This window comes from Osmerus mordax, chromosome 14 (genome assembly GCF_038355195.1).
Source record: "Osmerus mordax isolate fOsmMor3 chromosome 14, fOsmMor3.pri, whole genome shotgun sequence".
NCBI lineage: Eukaryota > Metazoa > Chordata > Actinopteri > Osmeriformes > Osmeridae > Osmerus > Osmerus mordax.
In genome coordinates, this window is record NC_090063.1 from 1,085,846 (window position 1) to 1,109,204 (window position 23,359).

Below are 23,359 nucleotides of genomic sequence, written 5' to 3' on the forward strand. Positions count from 1 at the left end.
GGACACTGTGTCATTGTGTTCTTGGTTTCTGTGTTCTTGGAGAGTCATAAACTCAGATGATAAAGGAAAATAGAAAACCTCTGTTAGTTCAAATATGATTGATACAGTCAGGGGCTATAGAAAGTGTATAAATGCAGGCAGAATTAAATGACCCCCAGTGTCCACTGCTGGAACTGTATGAAGCAAGCATAACCCTTTTTGTTTTATAAAAGTAGCTAGAATGGTACGGAGGACCAAACCTGCCATATTTACAAATGAATGAATGAATAAATAAATGTCCACATCCATGCATTTAGACATAAATAAATGAATATATGTATTAATTAATGCACAATTGTCAATCAATGGTGACATATATTTTACATTTATGTATGTATTTATGTTTGTATTTATTTATTTATTTATTTATTAATTTATTGATTGAGTCATTTATTCATTTATTTATTTATTTATGTATTCATTCATTCACAGGAGGCCAGTAGGCGTGGAAAATGACATTCAGACATTGCAATCAATCCAGATCCATAGATTCAATCTAGCTAACGCCTGGGACACACTGGCTGCGAAATGCCCTGAAGCACCACAATCTGCTACGAATGACGCAATGCTGTTCACACTAGACGCACATTTCTCCACGCCGGTCATCAAGCCTTTCACCTTCCCTGAGCTTTCCTTTAATACATGTAAAGCTGACATGGTACATAAACATGGCATAGGCTACAGGCTAATTAGGCAACTTGTTGCTCCAACAACCGTCGCAACAGCATCCCATTCCCAACATAACGTGGCATGTTTGGCTTTTGTTGCCGTAGTCTTTGTAAAATACGTGCTGTGGGACATACAACTCCATGTAGGACTAGCTACATTTCATCTTCGATGATTAACTTTGTGTCGTCAATCTTCACAAATTTCTCTTCTGCTTGATTGAGGGCTATGACAGATCGTCTATCTTGCTCTTACACACAGGACAAAAAAGTTGGTTTGACAATCAACAATCAGGATTTTCAGAATGTTTACATTTTGAGAATTGATCGGATATCGTTTTTATCGGGGTAAACACATGGTTGGCTGGTCAGCGTAGTGAAGTTGGGTGTTAAGTGATAGCCCACAACTAACGTAGTCAATTCTTTATAACATGTTTGTTTATCCAAATATCATATGGTGAATACATTTTTTGTTTTCAACGAGGTCGGCCCGCCTGGCCATGTAGGCTATGTTGTCCATAAAAACGATATCCGGTTCGCGGAATGTGTCCCAGGCGTTAGCTAGATTGAATCTATGGCTCTGGATTGATTGCAATGTCTGAACGTCAGTTTCCCCGCCTACTGGCCTCCTCTCATTATCATATTGGGAACAATGAATGAATGAATGAATAAATGAATAAATGAATAAATAAATGAATAAATAAATGAATAAATAAATGAATAAATGTAAAATATATGTAACTATTGATTGACAATTGTGCATTAATTAATACATATATTCGTTTATTTCTGTCTAAATGCATGGATGTGGACATTTATTTATTCATTCATTCATTTGTAAATATGGCAGGTTTGGTCCTCCATAGAACGGGGAACACAACAATTTCACTCTAAACCCAATTCTATTCAACAATTTAGTATTGGCAATAGTATGTGATATCCCTAAACACATTTCTGCATTTTGTTCTAAATTCTACAAAAAATTGTATACAGCTTCATTGTCAACCTCTTACAATCAATCAGGGTTCATCTCTCTAATAATGCAAGGAATCTGTGTGTGTATCTGTGTATGTCTGTGTACGAATTAAAATGGGTCTTGTTTCCAACTTCCCATTCTAATTCGTACACAGTGTCTTTTTTATAATCCAACGTAGAGCAGTGCCGCGATTGGCGTTGTTTGGATAAGCATTTCAACATTATAAAAACTAATCGCAGTCTATTTTGCTTGCCTCGCTCTCAACTCTCGACCATGTTGAGTTGACTGAGCTGCACTAAGCTAGCTCTCGCAAATCGAAACAATATGGATATATAGCGAGCCGAAAACAGGCATCCAACAGAAACAATATTATGTAAGTCAGTGCAATACAGAAAATCCAAGACTACTATCTACTGTAACAACGTTGTCACTGGGAGTGTGGAATCGCGATTCAAACAGTACCGTCTGCTAACTGAAAATATGCCCCCCAAAACGTAAATAAGTTTGACATTAATGTAGGGGGAAATGGCTAATTCAAAATAAGTTTGCTAGAGGCAAGCTAGCTGCTGTTGCTCCACATTTCACTGATTGTTTGAAAGCACCGGAAATGAGAACGTTTCTTTTGACATAAAGGCTGTTTATCAATCCACGTCTTTTTCCGTTCTTGTGTTCTTGCGAACTCGTTTGACGTCATCTTTCATTGCCCAAGTACAGTTCCAATCCAAAGAACACAAGTCACCAAGAACGCCAAAAATACCCGGAAATGTTCCTGATCCGCCCCTTTTATCAAGGATGCATTGGATGCATAGAGTTAATATAACTAGAGGAAGCAACTTTTGTCTTCCAAGATGGCGTCCCCATTCATTTCTATGAAAAGTGCTCAGTGGCGCAGTGAGGCAAGCGAGAGTACGAAACTGGACCGCGCCATCTTTCCACTTCCGACTCTTCCGGTCTAGCTTTAAACAGTGGCTCTTTTTTTCCCTAGCTCCGAGACCTCGTGCACGCTTGCAACTAGCTGTACACGTCATACTTTGCGACAACCAGTCGCGAGCATAGATTTATATGGTTGCGAGCGTGTGAGCTAAGGCATTGCAGTGGCAGAATGGGGTACAAGTCAGAAACATGATGCAAACTTTACGGAAATGTATGCTGTCACTGTATAGTATTCCTTTCACTTGTTTTTTAGAAATAGGCTATAGGGCTAAATATAGGGCTATTCTAGATGGAACTCATCACATATGTTGTTTTTTTTCTTCTTGATTTGAGTATGATTTCCAACGCATTGTATCGGATTAAATAAACTGTTAACATGAACACTTAGCTCCGTCATTGTTCTCGCCAGGCAAAGAAAGCTTAATAGTTATTTTTGTAACAGAAATCTTCCATAAGGCAGACTTACCATAGCTTACTGTCAACTTTATATTCAAACGAAATGCCACGAAAATCACACTGCCTTCAATTTAACATCAGTGTAGAAATGTGGCTTGTGTTTATATGTTCAACCTACAAAACCAATTGGTTTTGTAGGGTTAACCCTAACCCAAACGCCTATTAATGGATATAACTTGATCTAACAAGACTTGGTAATAATGTAATAAATTGTGTCTAAAATATAATCTACTTTATTGAACGTGCCTTTGAAAGGGGCATATTAACAGAACTATATACAAGACGTTTCCATCAGATATAAGTGGGGGTGAAACATAGTCACTGAGGACCTTCATTGTCCCACGAAATCAGTCTGGCTTTGACACTATCAAAAAAAGAATAATGAGCGTGTTTAACAAAAGCTTCTGAAGGCAAGACTAATATTATTTAAATATATATATATAATTTCCTATTGTGGTTATCAGTTAAAGTACTATTAATCTTCGTCTTTGCTCCAGATAGACATGTCAACAATCTATGCTCACGCTTAACATAATATCATATTTGCCATCATGTCATGAACGTTTTTACGAAAAATCAAATCTATTTTAAAACTAGAGAGGGTACAATTTCTGGGGAAATTGTAGGGTGTGCTTGCTTGCGTCGGTTGCACAGGGGTCCATTTTTTAATGACATTTTTACAACTGATATTTCTGTATTTTATATAAAAATGCATACTTATTATTTATAAAGATTACATAGATTTAAAAGCATTTTTTTTTTGCTGCTCATTTACAACTGAAAATACGAGTGAAGTGTAGAATGAAATAGATGTCTTCTCATTTCCCCTGCAAGAGGCAGCCTCATCGTTGAATCAAAACGAATAAATTTGGCAGACCGGTGTAAAAATTGACCTAGACTCTATGACTTAAACGTCCTTTTAAGTTTTCCCTTCTCGTGATATTTTCAGGCATTTAGCCTACTCATTGCATTAATTCATTAATAAAGAACCCCCTTTGAAGATTATTCTACGACGTTACCGGCAGTAGAAGATGGAATCGCGATTCAAACAGTACCATCTGCTAACTGAAAATATGCCCCCCAAAACGTAAATAAGATTGACATTTATTTTGTGGAAAATCGCTCATTCAGAAAAAGCTCGCTGGTAGCGATCATTGTCAGTAACAACGCAAAATGCGATATAGCCCTGTGTGGAGAAGCTGCCCCGGTAAATTGTACTACTACGGTACAGTACTAGACTACTGCTGTGTTCGTCTTGGTAGCGATTGCGTTGGTTGAATTGGATTTAACGTTCCGTAGTACGGTTTAGGCTGAAATTAATTATTTTCATGAACAGATTCACAAAGTTTAGGCTGTGGCAATGAAGTTCAGGTTAGTAGTTAGATAGACTTTTGATTTAAGTAAGGGGAGTGCCGAACATGTTCTGTCGTTTGACTTCCTAAACAGCTGTGTAGCTTGTAGTGTCTCGCGTAGCTTGTAGTGTCTCGCGTAGGCTACAGCGTTGCAGTGATACATTGGATTGAAACCACAGGTAATGATAATTTCACCCACAAATCGTTTACTTGTAATCTAATGTCATAATAAATCCTACAACGAAAATGTATATGTGAGGAATGTTTATTTTAATGATTGAAAACAGATACATCATAGACCACTGTAGTATGTGTTGCCCGGGCAACACAGGCTAATGTCATGATGCTAATACTTAAGTGAAATAGTAGACTACTGTTTCCGAAAGTAGATGTACTTCCTTAATAATATCAGCTTATATTGTACATTACACATCACAATTGTGTGTCATATCACAAAGTAAAATGAGTAAATAGTTATCACCCTGGCCTCTTTGCTTGTGGCGTTTCTGCAGCTGCCTTGCAGTAAAGCTATAGTTAGCCTAGCTATCCCCCAAGTTAACAGATGCGAAACGAATGTTCTGCCAAAGGTAGTCACGCGTGTTTTCGTGACGTTAGTGACGTAGTGACGTTAGTAACGTCAGTGACTGTGGCTAGCCACTGTTAGCTTCAATTTTCGCCACAAAAACTTAACTTGAGCCTAAACCATGCAACGGAACGTAAATCCCAATAGAAGCAACTTAATCGCTACCAAGACGAAACTTTTGACACCTAGGTTGTCTATGTAGGCCAAATATTGACTGAGTTTTAGGGGGGCAAAAAGAATAATAATAATATATATGTGAGAGAACAAAGGTTGTGCCCTTGCCGAAGGCAAAGCACACCCAATAACGGGAATAAACTATATTAACAACATTTCCTGTATGTGTGACAACCATTTGCTAAACTTGCTACAACAGGGCAGGCAACTCTAGCCATTTCTTTCAGCTCCAGGTAAATAGGCTATCGGCCAATGTGAACTTTAGTGCTCGTGCCCTGTTAAGGCCGATTTATACTTCTCCGTTTTTACGTGCACCTCCTGATTTTCCTGACTGTCCGTCCGTCCGTCATTTTACGGATACCCCTTGGCTGTGATTGGTCCATATTAAGAACCGCTTGGGTCAGGGGTGGGGGTGGGGTTGCCGTGACCAACAAGACGGAACAGAATCCTTTGACCGCCATTGCTGTAAGTTTACAATTCATATTTCAGCTTAACAGTACATGTATATCAACATCTGAATAAAAATGTGATGAGGAATGGGCAGTGTACTTGCTGAAAATGTGCTTATTTTATTGACGAAAAGGCTAATTTGTACATTTGCTCCGACTTTTTGATAACCTAGCTAGCATCGCAGTGCAGCGCCACATATTCTTCTGGCAGTGAAGTGTTTTCAGCACCCACAGCCTTCGGAGTACTATAAATTCAACCAATCCGTCTGACTCCGTCCGTCCGTCTGTCCGTAACGGAGTCGGAGAAGTATAATTCGGCCTTTAGTATCCGCGAGCACATTTGCAGGCAACTTTTATTGACGTAAGCAAATAAATGGGGTGTTAGTTTACCCATTTCGGATTGGTTTCAAACTTGGAATCTGAAAATTATCTGGAAAAATTATTCTATGAAAAAGCTAGTAGTAGTATGAGCCAGGTTCGAGAATCGAACAAAAATTATTGGGGGAGATAGTTTTGTAAATGTTGACTGGAGTTAATAGAATAAAAACGACCGGAAGAGTCGGAAGTCAAACACGAAATGCAATACCACCTACATCCACCGGGGCCATTGCTTCAAGCCGAGGGGCGAGGGCTTGATTGGTGACTTGACCAGCGAGAACGCTTCTGATTTCCCAGAAGTCCTTGCAGACTTGCAAGACCATTCTCGCAAGGACGCTTGCAAGAACGTTCTTCAAAAGAATGTACTTGCGTTCTCAGCGTTCTTCGGATTGATAAACAGCCAATGTTTAGCTGTGGCTTTGAAGACAGTACGACACACTGCCAGCCGAGTCTGACTGAGGCTAATGTCAAAACAAGCCGCGGTGTCACTCAAATTCCAAGTTTTACACAAATCACAAAAATATGCTGACCCGCTGGCTATCTTCGCAATCGCCATATCTTTAAAACACGGCCCTACTTCTGATTTTTGATGTAGAATTGACCCTAGTACGAAATTAAGAAAATACTCATCAGAGATCAACAATAGCTGACGCAATCGTCAACGGAAGCTGACGGGGCTCTCACGTAGCAAACCAAAGTTTTTACAGCAACCTACATTAAAATCTCACCACCTGGCTGTCTTCACAATAGTCATATCGTCATAACATTGCCCTCCTTCTGTTTTTTGGTGTAGAATTGACCGAACTATAAAATTACGAAAATACTAAACTACTACGACGCTTGCATGGCTGCCGCCTAGGCAGTCTCACGGGCGACGCGCACTCGCTCAAATTACAAAGACTTTCACGACCTAAATAAAAAATCAGAGATGGCAGTTCCACTCGAAATTGCTTTCTCAACAAAACCCAATGGTTGGTAATTTTGGTGGTTGGCATTTTTCGCTCATAAAAAGCTCCAATTTGCGTGCTAGAACGTCTCTATCATGTTGTATCCATGCGTCGTTGCTAACGTGTGCTGAGTCAGCACACCTACGTGTGTCACTACGTCAGGACGTAGGCTAGCACTGGTACCCTTCGTTGACAGAAGACACTTTTTGCCACAAAAACGTTGTAACCTCCTAAACTGTGCAACGGAGTGTAAAGAAAAATACAAGCAACTCAATCGCTACCAAGACGAAACTTTTGACACCTAGGTTGTCTATGTAGTCCAAATATTGACTGAGGCTTAGGGGGGCAAAAATAAATAATAATAAATATATATGTGCCGAAGGCTTGAGCACACCCAATAAAAATGGACATCCTAAAGTGGCTTTCTGCCAAAAAGCCAACCGAAAGTCTCCCATTGAAAGAGGGAGAAGATGAGGGTCTGTGTACTTTGCGGCCAATGGATTTTCGTTTTGAAATAAGAAAACCAAAATCGGGAAACGAGCTGTTTCCCGACTACCATTTAGAAATAGGAAAACAAAAAACGGAAAACGACCCATTTTCTGTTTTGATAATAGAAAACGGAAAACAAAGAAACGACCCGTTATCTGATTTTCTTTGATTTGCTTAAGCATGGAAATCGGGAATTAAAATAGTGTGTGGAAATCTTCTTTCTCAATTTTGCGTAGATTTTTGTGTTGTGACCCCGAAGTTGCTCCCACGAGCTTGACAGTCACATATTCAGGATGTCAGCAGAGGGCGCATAGCAGAGCAGATGAACGATAAAATTGCTCGCAGAGCAATCGAGCCTCAATGCAAAATTGGATTACATCGGACTGAAGCATGGTTCCAGAGTCTCATCAGCCACCTCACAAAATAAAGAAGGTTCTACACCAAATGAATATTTTTCTAAGAAAGTCAGCGACCGGTGAGACCGAAGTGAGTCTCTTTGACTTTTGGGGAAATGGGCCATTTAATGAATTTTAAATGTTAGTTTTTTTATGGACAATGCAACCATATTCGGAACCTGTACAAACAATCCTCTGTTATCAAAAAAATATTTAGATTTCAAAGCATCACTAATATATGTATTATTACATTTACTGTCAAATAAAGTACAATCATTAATAAAAACATTTGGTAAAGTTGGTAAGGGTCTTATTCTTACATATAACAATGTGCTTTGAACTAACTGTAATAATGGTATTGGTATTGCTTTACAGATCTTGTTGTATTCTCTATAAGTACAGTTTAAATTATATTTGTCGAAGAAAGCTATGTATTACAAAAGGTTACCAGACATCTATAACATCATTCACAAACAATGCCCTTTTCATAACAATCATATTTAAACAATGATTTCCTATTGATTCCTGTTGACAAATTTGTTAAGATAGAAATTTTTAGGCTCGAAGTTAATAGGCTCGACATTTTTAAGGTCGAATTTTTGGGGGGGCTCGAATTTGAGCAACCTGAATTTCCGAGTCTTGAATTTTTGGGTCAGATTTTTTTTTTTCATTGAAATATGTGAATTCGGTGTTGTTTAAATTATTCAAGGTATTCAATGCCTTTTAAAATTCAAAACATTATGTCACTGATTTGCTTCCATACAAATGGCAGAGCGCCCTCTGCTGACATCTTGAATATGTGACTGTCAAGCTCGTGGGAGCAACTTCCGGGTCACAACACTAAAATCTATGCAAAATTGAGAAAGGAGATTTCCACACACTATTTTAATTCCCGATTTCCATGTTTAAGCACATCAGAGAAAATCAGATAACGGGTTGTTTTTTCGTTTTCCGTTTTCTATTATCAAAACAAAAAACGGAAAATGGGTAGTTTTCCGTTTTTTGTTTTCCTATTTCTAAATGGTAGTCGGGAAACAGATCTTTTCCCGATTTTGGTTTTCTAATTTCAAAACGAAAATCCTTTGGCCGCAAAGTACACGGACCGATGAGGTTGGACATTTTTCGTTTTGTGTTGTCGGTTTTTAACAACGGTGACAGACCGTTTGTTGTAGTTGTTCGGTATTAAACGACACAAGTTTGTTTGCCAAAAGAGAAAAGTTGTCCAGACTCAATTATTCCCATCTCCTCGACAATACATTCCTTTAAAGGTCCCATGACATGAAAACTTCACTTTAGGAGGTTATTTAACATTAATATGAGTTCCCCTAGCCTGCCTTTGGTCCCCCAGTGGCTAGACATTTCGATAGGTGTAAACCAAGCCCTGGGTATTCTCAGGGGCGTAGTTAGGCCTATTTTAGGGGGGCTGAAGACCCCCTAAAATGTTTTTCAGCCCCCCAAAATAATTTGGCATTATTGGCTTTAAAAAAAATAAAACTTAAATTAAACTAATGATTCTCACATGGACAAGTTATTTATAACTGTAACATGCTACATATGTGCGTACGTTCTGGTTTGTATGTTTCCTCCCCCTTCAAATTATAATCCAGTAGCCTATCATCATACTTTACGATATAAACCCCGGGCATAACGTCTCTCGTCAACGACAGCCAGTATTATAGCCAAGGAGTTCAAAGTAAATGATGCACGGAGTGAAATTGTAAGTACAGGAAGTTACAGAATGTGGCTATCTGTAGTTGTTAACGAGTGTTACCTGCTTAAATTTATGTTTACTTGATATGAGGCAAATGAAAGCGAATATTGTAGTGGGCTATGTTAAAACTAAGCTAGCTAGCTTGTTAGAAACTGTCCCCAGTTAGCAAGAGTGTGAACGAGCAAATTCGAAATACAATAAATAACTATCGACATCTCTCTATTCTTTGCATTAATATATCTCTTTAGTATTTTGAAACAATATTATCAGTCCCTGTAGAATGTTGTTGTTTATAATCCGTTAATGCTAGTGAAAACTAAGCCGGGTATTTACAGAAACAAATATTTCTGCCCCTCCGTTTTCAAAAATAACATAACTCAGTTTTCGTGTAAATGAAAGGCCAAACCACATGAAAATATATGCGTTTTTACTCCGTGTAAACGGGGCCTAAATGTTATAGCGTCCCTCATAACGCTATTGTACTGGTATATCATCCAATTCATTGACCAGATGGATATAAGAATATCAAATATTCTTTAGGAGAGGTGGCAGCTCCGCCCAGTCAGATGAGAGAGAGAAGCAGGAGATTGACAGGGCTGAAGGAGCCGGTGTGATGGAGGTTAGTGGTCTACAGGTCTAGAAGGACATGATTGGAGTTTTTTTATTTTCTTCTACTGTGGTAGAAATGTATAGGCATTTGTTGTCAGGCCTAGGCTACTCCAAGGCATAGCCTAAACTAGATTATTACATGATATTTTTATGTCAAGTCATAAAATTGGCTTCTGGATTTCGATCAGTTAATGTTTCAATGTTTGAACTTATCTTAACCCTTGTGTTATCTTCGGGTCGTTCTGACCCATCAGTCATTGTGACCCACCGTCGTATTGCGACAACTTTACCGCATACAAAAACAAAGTGAAGCATTTTCTTTTAACCGTTGGGCTGTCTCAGACCCCCCACATTGCGAAGGTTAAAAGAAAAATATTTTTATTTGTTTTTGTATTGGGTAAAATTGGGTAAACACAATGATGGTTCGTTATGAACCTTTGGGTCATGTGACCCGAAGGCAGCACGAGGGTTAAAGGGTCATGCAGAAGGAGAGGCTGAGGCAGAAAAGGGAAGCTGTTCAAGTCAGAGAGAGGAAAAGACAGACCAAGCAGCTGCAGCAACTAATGATTTAGGTGAAAAAGACACAGGGCCCAGACAGGTTAAGCTGAAGAGCTACCCACAGGACAGCTTTGGTGCTCAGAACAGGTAATTTCACCACAGCTGGTGTGAGAAGCACAGTTGGTTGGAATATTCAGTCAACCATAATGCAGCTTTCTGCTTTCCATGTAGATTGTTTAGCAAAAACATCAAACATGATGCTTTGGTCAGTAGGTTGCAAGAAATGGAAGAAAGCATTGTTTATCTTTGGGAAGCACGAGATGGCACAGACACATAGGGACAGTGTCGTTGCATGGCAAAGCTACCAAGCAACTAGCCGACAGGGAAACGTTGTACAGATGATAGCATCTGCACATGCAAGTGAGATAGTAGAGAGAAGGGGGGAGTATCTTAGATGAATCGTTGCAGTCACCTCCATGTTAGGGCAACAGGGACTCCCTTTTCGTGGCAGTGATGAAGGCCAAGATTGCACAAACAGAGGCAACTTTCTTGCTTGCATGGAACTTTGCATGGAGTTTGATCCTTTCCTTCAAAAATATAACCCTCCCTCAAATGCTACCTATATCTAACATCTCAGAATGAGATGATGGAGTGTTGTGCAGTAAGCAGTGTCATTGTATCTGAGATGACAAAGTCCAAAATGTATGCCATTATGGCAGATGAGGCAAGGGATGCACGGTCAGAGCAGCAGGCTGTTTGTGTTAGGTACGTGTCAGAGGGGGCAGTGAAGGAACGTTTTCTTGCACTTAGAGAGATAATGTCATTTGATGCCCAGTCCATTGCAAACGAGCTGCAGCAGCATATCCAGAACAATGGTCTTGCAGAGCTTAAGTGTGTAGCACAGACATATGATGGTGCAGCTGTTATGAGTGGGTCCACTGGAGTTGTGCAAATACATTTTATAAGGCTCCATCCTGAGGCTATATATGTGCATGTTATGCTCATGAGCTAAACCTAGTGTTGTGCCATACTTGAAGGGCGTGTGTATTCTTTTTTCAGCACCTTCCTAGTCAATCATCACAAGTTCCAAGAGGCTCAGTCCAAGCTTGGCTTGACAGCAGTTGAGCTTGTACAACTTTCAAACACTCGCTGGGCATGCCAGCTGCGATCAATCAATGCAATTCTTGAGACATTACCTGACATTTTTGAGTGTCTCTGCCATTGGATCCCCCATAGCTGTTGGTCTCAGAGCGAAGATCTACAAGTTCTCAACAGTCTATTCACTACTGATGTTTCAGACACTTCTGTCTGCAACTGAAGGACTACACAAGTTCCTTCAGAAAGAGACTTTAGACCTGGCAGAAGCTTTTATCTGCAAACAAGCTGTATGTGACACACTGAGGGGCAAACGCACAGATGTATTTGCCACAGAGCTGTATGAGAGAACCAAGGCCCTGTGCCACACCCACAGTATCCCAGAACCAGATGCAAAAAAAAAGCATAAACAAAGAAAAAATTAGGGTTTTGTGTTGGAGACAACCTTGGGTTCAGGCACAGAGTTGATCAGCTCACAAACCTTGAAAACAGAGTTGCTTTTCCCCTGTGTGGACAGGATGGTTAGTGAGCTTGAACTACGATTTTGTAGTGTAGATGCAGGCCTTCTAAAAGTCATCCAGGCATGCAGCCCTAAATCTCAGAACTTCTTGAGTGAATCACACTTGAATGAGCTTGCCAAGCACTACAGCATTGATCTGAAAACAGAGGAGGTTCTGGTGGCCAAAAACTTCCTTGCTCGCAAAACAGAGGCTGGATGTCCACCCCGAGATATGCTAGCTGTGCACAACCTCCTAGATTCAGACATGTTTCCCTCTCTAAAGGCAATCGTTCAAGTTGCCTTAACAGTGCCTGTGAGCAGCTGCTCTTATGAGAGGTCCTTTAGTGCACTGCGTCGGCTGCACTCCTGGCTGCGTAAAACAATGGGCAGAAAAGGCTTCACAGTCTTGCAGCCATGTCAATTGAAAGTGACATACTAGGGGGACTGAGTCACAACACACTGATAGACCGATTTGCCACCCTTAAAAACAGAAGGCATTCTTTGATGCTTCCAACCACTAAATAATCATTAACCTCTGATTCCATAGCACCCCCATCCCAATTGTCTGAAATCTCTAAAATCAGAGAAAATGATTTCTCTCTTTATTTGAGAAAAGTTCATATTTGTGTTGTCAAATTTCACTATGACCCTGACATTCTGTCTCTTGTGTTATCATATACTGAATGCAAGCAAAACTACAGAGCAAAATCACACTCTTTCTGATTGAACCTATGAACTGTCTGAAACAATGGATATCCGCAGCCCTAAATGGGCCTTAAAATTTAAGCTTGGTTTTGAAAATTCCCCTATTGTGACGTCACAATAGGGGGTTACCTCCCCTTTCTCTGCTTTGCCCACACAGAGAATTTGGCCCACCAAGGAAAAAATGTGCTATGACCGTGCGAGCGCCACATTGGTTTTTCCTCAAGATATCATGGCTTGCAAACGACCGAAGCATGGCAGTTAGCTCCGCCTCTTCCTTCCGCATTTAAAGCTACAGACACAGAAACGGCACGTCCTGAGGAAAGCTCATTGTGGGACTGTGTCGCCACTACTAATTAGCCCTGTATGACTATCTGTGGCGGCACCAATGTTGATACCCAAAACACGCACACACAAGAAGTTTATAATACAAAAACTTTATTTAAATTCATTTAAAAGGCACTGCCCAACTGTCACGGTCCATTACTGCTGTGCACACTCTCCACCGAAAAGGCACAACCAGGCCCAAGCAGCTCCCTACCCTCTGCCCCTTCCGTACTGTAGGGGTGAAGTCCACTGTACACTAAAAACACGTCACTGCAATAGTTTATAAAGGCACCCAACTTGTGGCACACCGCACATTTAAAACAACCAGCCACAGCTCCAACACCGGGAGCAAAATAACAGTTTATGGTACTCAGGGGTCCGAGTTCTGGGATGTTGCAGGGCTGGCCCCGAGTGCGAGTGGCTCGCCCACACAGTGCTGGCAACGAACGGAGTTGAAGCAGGCTAGTTGACAGACAAACAACAAGTAATAGGCGGTCCGTTCGGTCGGCAGTGGCCCGACCGAAATCAAAGTCTCAATGTCACTACAGGTCGCTATCAGCGCTCACCCACTCTTCGAACGTCCGAAATGTCTATCCATGATTTGTGCTCCTGTGTCCATAGGTCCTCCTGGTCGTGCACAGAACAGTTAGCAAACGTCCTTCGTCCCGGCTCTCTCCGATTGTAGACAGCACGTAATCCCAAACGTCCTTAACTGCACCTCGTCGACCGGTCGCGTCCGGTCTACTCTTCTCCGTATTCCGTTTAGCCCTCTTGCCGACATGTCGGCCCTTTTCTCCTCTCCGCGGCCGCATTCCCACGCTGCTGAGGATCCAATCATGACAGGAGCGGCAGCTGCCGGGTCATGCCAACAGACGTTGTGTCCTTGGGCAAGGCACTTCACCCTACTTGCCTCGGGGGAATGTCCCTGTACTTACTGTAAGTCGCTCTGGATAAGAGCGTCTGCTTAATGACTAAATGTAAATGTAAATTAGCGCTTCTCCATCCAGTCCTCCCACATCAGGACATACACGCGATAACTGCTCGTAGTGGCTGTAATTCTGCACAAAGGCTGAATTTCGGGAAAGAGACTTCAGATACAGTATACAGAATGCGAGGTTGACGTCACGCCACGTTGAATTCTGGGTAAATGGAAAATGTAGCTAGTTTTTATGTTGTATTCGCGACGGTCGGCGCTCTTGGTTTTCAGCATGCCTTGCGGCAGACAGAAGGGGACTTAGTTGGGGGGTTCATTTTGTTCACGGAAGCATTGTTTAAGTTTCTATTGTTGAACTCTTGTGTTTATTTTGATATGTGTAGTGTTGGATGTTAGTTTGCTTAGTTCGATTGTTCACACTGAGGGTGAAGGTTAGCTAGCTAGATCACTAGACTTTGAGCAGGACGTCCTGCCTGTCGAAAGAGCTCTGGGTGTACAATGGTGTACTGAGACGGACTCCTTCCAGTTTAAACTTAATCTACAGGACAAGCCACTTACCCGGAGAGGTATTTTATCTACTGTTACCTCCATTTATGACTCACTGGGTATGCTGGCTCCTGTCATTCTCCCTGCAAGGCAAATCCTACAAACACTAACTGGACTCTTTCGACATTTCCAAACGTTCCTCATGCAGATGTTCTGGGAAGTCAAGCTTCAGTTGTTTGTGTAACAAGTCCTCCACATTGCATCCAATTAGCAAGCCAACTTCTGCTTCGATCGGTGGGATCCTAACTTCCCTCAGATATGTCCATTGTGTCACGTCATCCTGTGAGGGAATATTCTCTTTTTGCACTGGAATATTGTTTTGTGTGAACACGGGTGGAAGGTCCACATACTCTTCACTCTCTAGGCCGCAAATCTCAGTCACGTACAACAGATGTTTTAGTTGACTCCTCCTTATTCATTGTTCGCAGAATTATTTCCGCATTCCGTCCGGTCACCCTGAGCTTCTGTAGAATTGATTCTGTGCAGAAGGTGGCGGTACTGCCTGGGTCCAGGAAGGCATACGTTGTTATAGTGTTGGTACCCTTTTTCAATTTGACCAGAATCAGAAATCAGAATCAGAAAGCAAATTCCTTGTCTGTGCAAACTTTCATGGCGAATAAATCCCTTTCTGATTCTGATTTCTGACAGTGGTGGCTCCCCTTCCCAGATCACTGTCACCAGAGTTTTGAAGTTCCTCGACATACACACCTGCATCTTGTTTGCCTGATTAGATGTCAATCTATATATACCAGCTTAGCTTGTTTCTTCTTTGCGAAGTCTTGTTAGTTATTTCTTACCTGCAATACCGAGCGTTACTTTCTCAGAGATTTATGTGTACCGAACCCTTGTTTTTGCCTCGATCATTCTTCTGCTCTTCCCCTTGGATTCCTAGAAACGGAGATAACGACACCTGCTTGACATCGTACCTGCTCTGTGCCTCGTCTCTGCAATTCCTGTCAGCCCCTGCTCGACCCAAGCCTGTGACCCGACCACCCTTTGCCTGCCTTGCTGTTTGCCTGTTGCCGACCTGTGCCTGTCTGACTACTCTGTACTCTCATTAAAGCCCGCACTTGGATCGCTACCACGTCTCCTGAGTTCGATCATTACAGAAGACTTCGCCTCAAAAAATGGATCCAGCGGAGCTAACCAACGCCCTGTCTTCCCATGGTACGCTGCTCGGGGATCATGACACACAGATCCGACATCTAGCTCGCTCCTTGGAGGAACTTGCCAAACTGATCGAAGATCCACCGGCCCTTCCAGCCGTACCGGTGAGAAGCGTAAAGCTAGCCCTATCGGAGAAGTATGACGGCGCTCCGGACGGCTGTGATGGATTCCTGGTGCAGTGTTCGCTGTACTTTGCCCACCAGCCCACAGCCTTCGCAGATGACAGCGCACGCATAGCATTCCTGATAACGCTACTTACGGGAAGAGCTCTACAGTGGGCGGCAGCAGTCTGGTCTCGCGGAGGGACGCTTACTCAATCATGTCGGGAGTTCACACGCCATTTCCGAGAGGTATTCGACCACAAGGACGATGGAAGATCTGCCGGGGATCAGTTGTTGGCACTACGACAAGGGTCACAATCAGCCGCCGACTACGATCTTCACTTCCGCACCCTGGCCGCGGCCAGTGGATGGAACGATGCGGCCCTACTTGCTGTCTTCCACCAAGGACTGAACGCTGTCCTGAAGTCGGAATTGGCCTGTCGAGAGGGGACTGCTGATCTAGAACAGTTCCTTCAATTGGCTGTCCGCCTGGATAATCTATTACGGACGAGAAGACCAACCAGGACGTCTGTGCAAACCTATAACCCTCCCAATCCTACGGCGCCACCTGAACCTATGCAGATTGCTCGTGCGCAACTTACCATGGAGGAGAGGGATCGGAGGAGGGCGCAGAACTTGTGTATGTACTGTGGAAATCCGGAACACTACCGCGACCAGTGCAGACTCCGACCAGGGCCCCAAACATCTACCACCTCGTTTTCGGTGAGTGAAAACCACTGCCCTTTGTTAGTCAGCAAACAGATGACAGTCCCAGGAGAGATTAAGCACAAGAATCACAGTGGCCATTTCGGCCTTGTTAGACTCAGATTCAGCTAGTAATTTCATTGATGCACATACAGCAGAACGTTTGGGTATACCCCTCATACCATGTGAACTCCCGTTGCACATACGTGCCATAGACAATAAGCCCATTGGGAAGGGACACATTACACATAGAACAGTGTTCATATCTCTGTGCATTGAAGTCCTTCATAGAGAAACCATATCACTGCTGGTCATAAATTCACCCGGTACTAATGTTATTCTTAAACTGCTAGTTTATGTACCCTTAGTATAGTTAGTCCACATATTTAAATTTTAGGTATGTTTATTGTATGCACTTTCCTGCCAAAGCAAATTCCTTGTCTGTGCAAACTTTCATGGCGAATAAATCCCTTTCTGATTCTGATTCTATTCTCGGTCTGCCATGGCTCACCTACCACAACCCCCCTATCTCCTGGACAACAGGCAAACTACAGTCATGGGGGTCTTCATGTCCTGCTCGATGTCTGCCTGTCTCATGTCGGGCTACCCAGACAGAAAGCCCTGTTGTGTCAGAGACTGTTACTGTTCCGCCCAAATACCGTGATCTGAGTGCGGTGTTCAGTAGGGCCAATGCCACACATCTGCCCCCGCATCGCCAATGGGATTGTGCTATCGACCTTTTACAGGGAGCAACACCTCCAAAAGGTCGAATCTATCCTTTATCAGTGGAGGAGACCGAGGCCATGGAGGAGTATATACAGGAGGCTTTAGCCATGGATTTCATTCGTCCTTCCGTTTCCTCCGCCGCAGCCAGTTTCTTTTTTGTGGGGAAGAAGGACGGGGGTTTGAGGCCTTGTGTGGATTATCGGGGCCTGAATGAGGTCACAGTTAAATTCCATTATCCCCTACCCTTGGTACCGGCCTCTCTGGAACAGGTGAGGGGTTCTCAGTACTTCACCAAGTTAGACCTGCGTAGCGCCTACAACTTCGTCCGCATTCGAGAAGGCGACGAGTGGAAGACCGCTTTTGTCACTACCAACGGTCACTACGAATACAAGGTGATGCCATACGGGTTGGCTAACGCCCCTTCAGTATTCCAAGCCTTTGTCAATGAGGTCCTGCGGCCATGTTTGAATCAGTTTGTTGTTGTCTACATTGACGACATCCTTATCTATTCACCAACCTTGTGTGCACACATCTCCTATGTTCGACAGGTGCTGCAGCTCTTACTCCAACACCAACTATACGTCAAGGCAGAAAAGTGCGAGTTCCATAAAACACGAGTGGGTTTCCTGGGCTACATCCTAGACGCACAGGGCTGTAGCATGGATCAAAGAAAGGTCAAGACGGTGACTGAATGGCCTTGTCCGAAGTCAATCAAGGAACTGCAGCGTTTCCTGGGCTTCGCCAATTTCTACAGGAGGTTTATCCGCAACTTCAGTGCAGTCGCCGCACCGCTGACATCGCTCCTGAAGGCAGCCGCAAGGAAGTTGTGCTGGACCGACGCTGCCTCAACGGCGTTCGACAAGCTTAAGGTGCTCTTCACCGCCCCTGTCCTGAGACACCCTGATCCCACCAGACCTTTTGTGGTGGAGGTCGATGCCTCAGAATCAGGGGTTGGGGCTGTCCTCTCTCAGCCTCAGGGTCAACCGGCCAAGTTGTTTCCCTGTGCCTTCTTCTCCAACAAGCTGTCCCCCGCGGAGAGGAATTACGACATCGGGAACCGGGAGCTGCTGGCTGTCAAGTTGGCGTTTGAGGAGTGGCGCCACTGGTTGGAGGGGGCCAGACACCCGTTTCTCGTGCTGACTGACCACAAGAACCTCGAATACATCAGGACGGCTAAGCGCCTCAATCCACGTCAAGCTCGGTGGGCCCTGTATTTCACGCGGTTCCACTTCACAATGTCTGCGCTCAGGCTAAGGTGTCACATCAACTCCCTGCGGGACTTCTGGAACCCCTTCCTGTCCCACAACACCCATGGTCACTGATGAAGAAAGTGTTTGTCCGTCTCTTCATAAACGGAGTGACTAAGTTCAGTTGAGTTCTGGATTTTAATAAGTATTTATCAATCTGCAGATTGGGAGAGAAAACCAGTCTTCTGACCATAAATGACAACACAACACCAAGCTTAGGTCTCAACCAGGTCTCTCTCCGCTCCGAAAGCCGAAGGACCATCTTTAATAGGGCTGTAGCAGAGCCAACAGACAAACCACGTACCATCACACCTTTCCCCTACTCCCGACAAGGAGAAAGGGGGTTTTCCCCCTTGTCCTTATCTCCAGAGCAGGAGCTTCAAAGCTTCTGGCCCAGCATGGGGTCAGAAGGTAGACCAAAATGGCCTTACAGTATGGAGACAAAGGATTTTAAGGAGGAACTAACTTTTCTGGATTTACAAACATATTCTCAAGGACTACATGGCTCAGGGACACTATTTCAATGACAGTAGTTGATGTGTTATAATGTATGCTTTCCCTTTAATGCTGTGTTGATATAATTTGATGTTTTAATGTAACTTCCTTTCCTGTTATGATAAATCAGTCAATCTTGATATCAAAATGATTCGAATCTACAAACTAAACCATTTATGAATGTTGTATTGTTATATTTTGAAGTATAAGCAATACATGGACATTTGAAATAGCTGAACTCTGAAAAGTTATCAACCACTTCACACCCATACGTCAATCTCAGGATGGACGCCCAGGTGGGAGTAACTGACCAAAGAGTTCACCTCCAAAAGGATACCCCCCTTTCGCAAGGATTATAAAACCTCGTCGCACAAGCAATCCTGGCTTTTTCGCAAGGATTCACCGGAAGTGTTCGCGACACATCTGACCTATCCTTCTCAATCAGCAACTCACTGGACCACTAGGAACTTGAACGAAAGATTCCTTTGCTCTAACCGTTTGACAACGACGAACGGAACTTTGACTCTTCTTCTTCAAACTGACAACAGTAACTGCGATATTGCTACATTTCTTACTTGTGAACATTGGCATATTGTGATTTAATTTGTTACGTTTGATTTTAGTTTGCAAATGATTTAACCTAACTTTCGTTAGGATTAGTTAACATACTCTCCCATTGTTCTCCAGAAGCCTATCTCTCTCTCTCTCTCTTCCCCCTCCCCACGCGCTCTCAACCTACCATCTTGTACCAACCCTCATCATAGTTTAGGACCTACTGTATACAGTTCAACTCAACTCACTTTCAACTAACCTATAACTTCTCTGTTCTTTGTTCATTATAATTACATTTCCTTAAATAAATCATTGTTTATAATACTTGCGTTATCCCTCACGTTATCTGATCTGCTCTACTTTCATAGAATTCACTACTTAAGATTAGACTGATTATTACGAAGGCTATTATTTCAATATTATTCAATAAGGTTTCCTCTATCCCTTTAACAATAAGAGGTGGTGCCCCCAAGAACTACATACTTTATCATAAATTAAGTATTGCTAATCTTAAACGAGCAAACCCCGCTACAGGGCACAAGAATGTAAACATACATTGTGACAGTCAGGCAGGAATGACGTTACAACAGTCTCAGAGAAAGAGATTCACTGCTCCCAACACATGACAACTCTCACACTAGAGAGTTCATAGTTGGAGCTCTCCTTGTAGTCATGACAAGGACCGTTTAGCCAGTACTTTCTCCTGACCCCGAACATCTATTAACCTGACACATAGACACAATATACTGTTATTAATAGCAAGCTTACATGATAAACGTACTAACTAGTATCCAATGACTAGTTCTATTGATTAGTGATTAATGTAAGCACACAGGAAATCCCAATTTCTTCCACAGTCCCCCCTTTTGACGTTTAATGTCAACACAACAAACAAGTTTCATAACATTTCAAAACCTTAACAATCAAACAATACTTTATCTGCTACTACTCAGCACAGCATACATGATTATAGGATTTGAAGAAGTATTAGGTAGTACCCCATCAGGTGAAAAGTACAAAGTCAATGAAGTGAATAGCATAATGTTTAGCTCTCTAGCTAGGGCTCCCAGAAATGACCTTAACGCTCCTTCTATTTTCCTTGTTCAAAGTTGCATGGTATTATACACTTTGGTGATATTGTGACCTCCGATTCGTCCTAGTAACACAGGCACCCCCTAGGACTCTACAAAAGAACTAGCTTATAGCTATTCACTTCATGAGCAAACAGCATTATGACAGTTTATCAATGATACCAGAAACAGGCATATTTCTCTCCTGGACATAACCAAGGGTCATGCTCTCATGAGCTCAACACAGCATGGTATGGATCAAACACTGTTCATAAATTCAGATTATTTCAAACAGTATAAAAGTAATAAAGTAACCACTATCTTTAATTAGTGTTCACCGATCTGTGGTTAAGGACAGATCTATTCAGATTGCACACAGCATTGTATATCAGTTGGAAAATAGAAGGAGGCAAATGGCCATCTTTATTACATTGGCAAAATAGTCACTTGGTACTTGAGATTACATATCCGACATATCAATCATTCCCAGGGCAATAAAGTAATCATCAGTCTTGCTTGCTTTTGTCTGTGGCTTGATTTGGGATACCATAATCTTACTGGCAGCCTTCCGAGAGCCTACTGCACAGCACTGTACACAGCAGGCAGTACACATCTTCCAAGCACAAACCACAATCAGCACAACAACGATTAACATGCCCAATCCAGTGATTCCCATTTGAATGATAGTCGAAAAGAAACCCCCCACAGAGGAGGTCAGCCAGTCAGCAAAATTCCAAGCTTCAGGTTCCCCCAAATCTGAAATGATCTCTTTAATGTGCGCAGCCATATTTGTGATATTAGTAGATTCATCTGGGATAAAAGTACAACAGTCATGACCTATCACAGCACATGTACCTCCCTGAGCTGACAACAGATAATCCAGTGCCATACGGTTCTGTAGCACTACCTGCCTCATGGCCTTCATCTCAGAAGCAACCGCAGTTAAGGCGTCGGCTGTCTCATTACCAGTGGACTCCAACCCTACTGCTAAGCTCCTAATATCTCTAAAGGCAGTGATAACACCATACACAGGGAGAATGGCAGCTTAAAACCGTGAAAAATGGCTGTGTACTATCGACTCCAAGTGATGTGATCCCAGCTTCTTAGCATCTGCATTAATAATACTTCTCTTGTGGCGGTGCCACCATTGTTTGGGCAAGGGGTGCAGAGGCAACCCATCTACAGGTCTGAGGGCTCCTACAATAAACCCAAGGTAACATGTTCCTGACCAGTTGGCTGGCAGGAAATAATAAGCACTCTTACCACATACCCACATGGTGCCATTGTTAGCTGCATGAGGCACCAAAAATGTATCTGTTGTTATACTTATCGGTTCACCTTCAACAGGCAAATCAGACAAATTTGTATAAGCATATGTAGACACATTATGGTTACACGTGCTGTTCCCCAGTGCCCTCCCTGTCCCGTTATGAGTCAGACATAACCAAGCAGGTGGAGCATAGGCTAACCACAATGGGGGTGAATAGGTAACTCCTTTAGGAATATGTCGCTTGTGTATAGTAAAATTTTTCACATTCAACCCAATACAAGGCCACCTCCATATCTCACACATATCTGCCTTAGAGAGTGGGACCGCTATCCAAGGATAGGTTCCTGCGTGTTGGGGAATCATACCACACACCCAACAAGAACCATTTCCTCTCATTTTCCACGCAGTCATTTTGGCGGTTTTTAGGAAGGTGTTGGCGAAGTATTCAGTCTTCATGTGTACTCCAAGGTGATGGGTGTCGATGTTCAAATCAGTTTCTTTGGGAGCATGTAATAATGACTCTGGTAGTGGCTCATGTCTGCGATATCTGTGGACTTGTGCGTCCGGTATCAGTAAATGTCTGTCAGGTGTGTGCGTCAGTTTATTTGTGGATGTCATCTCTCGTCGTAGCTCAGGCAGCGGCCTCGGTTTCCTTGAAACAACCGAGGGCCTCCGCCACAGTATCCTCTCGTCCCCGTTCTGGGTGCTGTCATCTGCTTCATGAATCACACATGGGGGAGAGAGGCATGGTAGCAACAGCAGCCCCTCTCTGGCTTTCTCCACATGTGACTCACCTTTCGACGTCTTCAACACCTCCGGGTGGGTAATCTTTGGGACCTCCTTCTCAGTGCCCCTGGATTGGAGTGCTGGATGGCGGTGTCCTGGTTCTGGCTCAAATCGGTCCGCTGGACTGGAACCTGCTCCCGGATCAGCCGCTGCAAAACGGGTCTCCACCCCCCTTGGTGTACTCCCGAAGGAGTAACCCAGTGGGGATGGGACAAATGGCAAGTTGGAGAAGGTTCCATTTGGAGGTGCACCTGCTCCTCCACTGGCCCCTGGCTCTCCGTTGGGACCCTCCACCGTGTTGTTCGGTGGAGGGGCCGTTTTGCAGTGTGTCGCATGGATCCATGTCAGACGACCCTCCACTTTCACCGCTGTGTGAGTCACCAAGAGAACCAGGTATGGACCGGTCCATCTCGGTGAGAGGGCAGTCTTCCGTTTGTGCACTTTCACGTACACATAGTCTCCCGGTTGATAGGGATGACATGG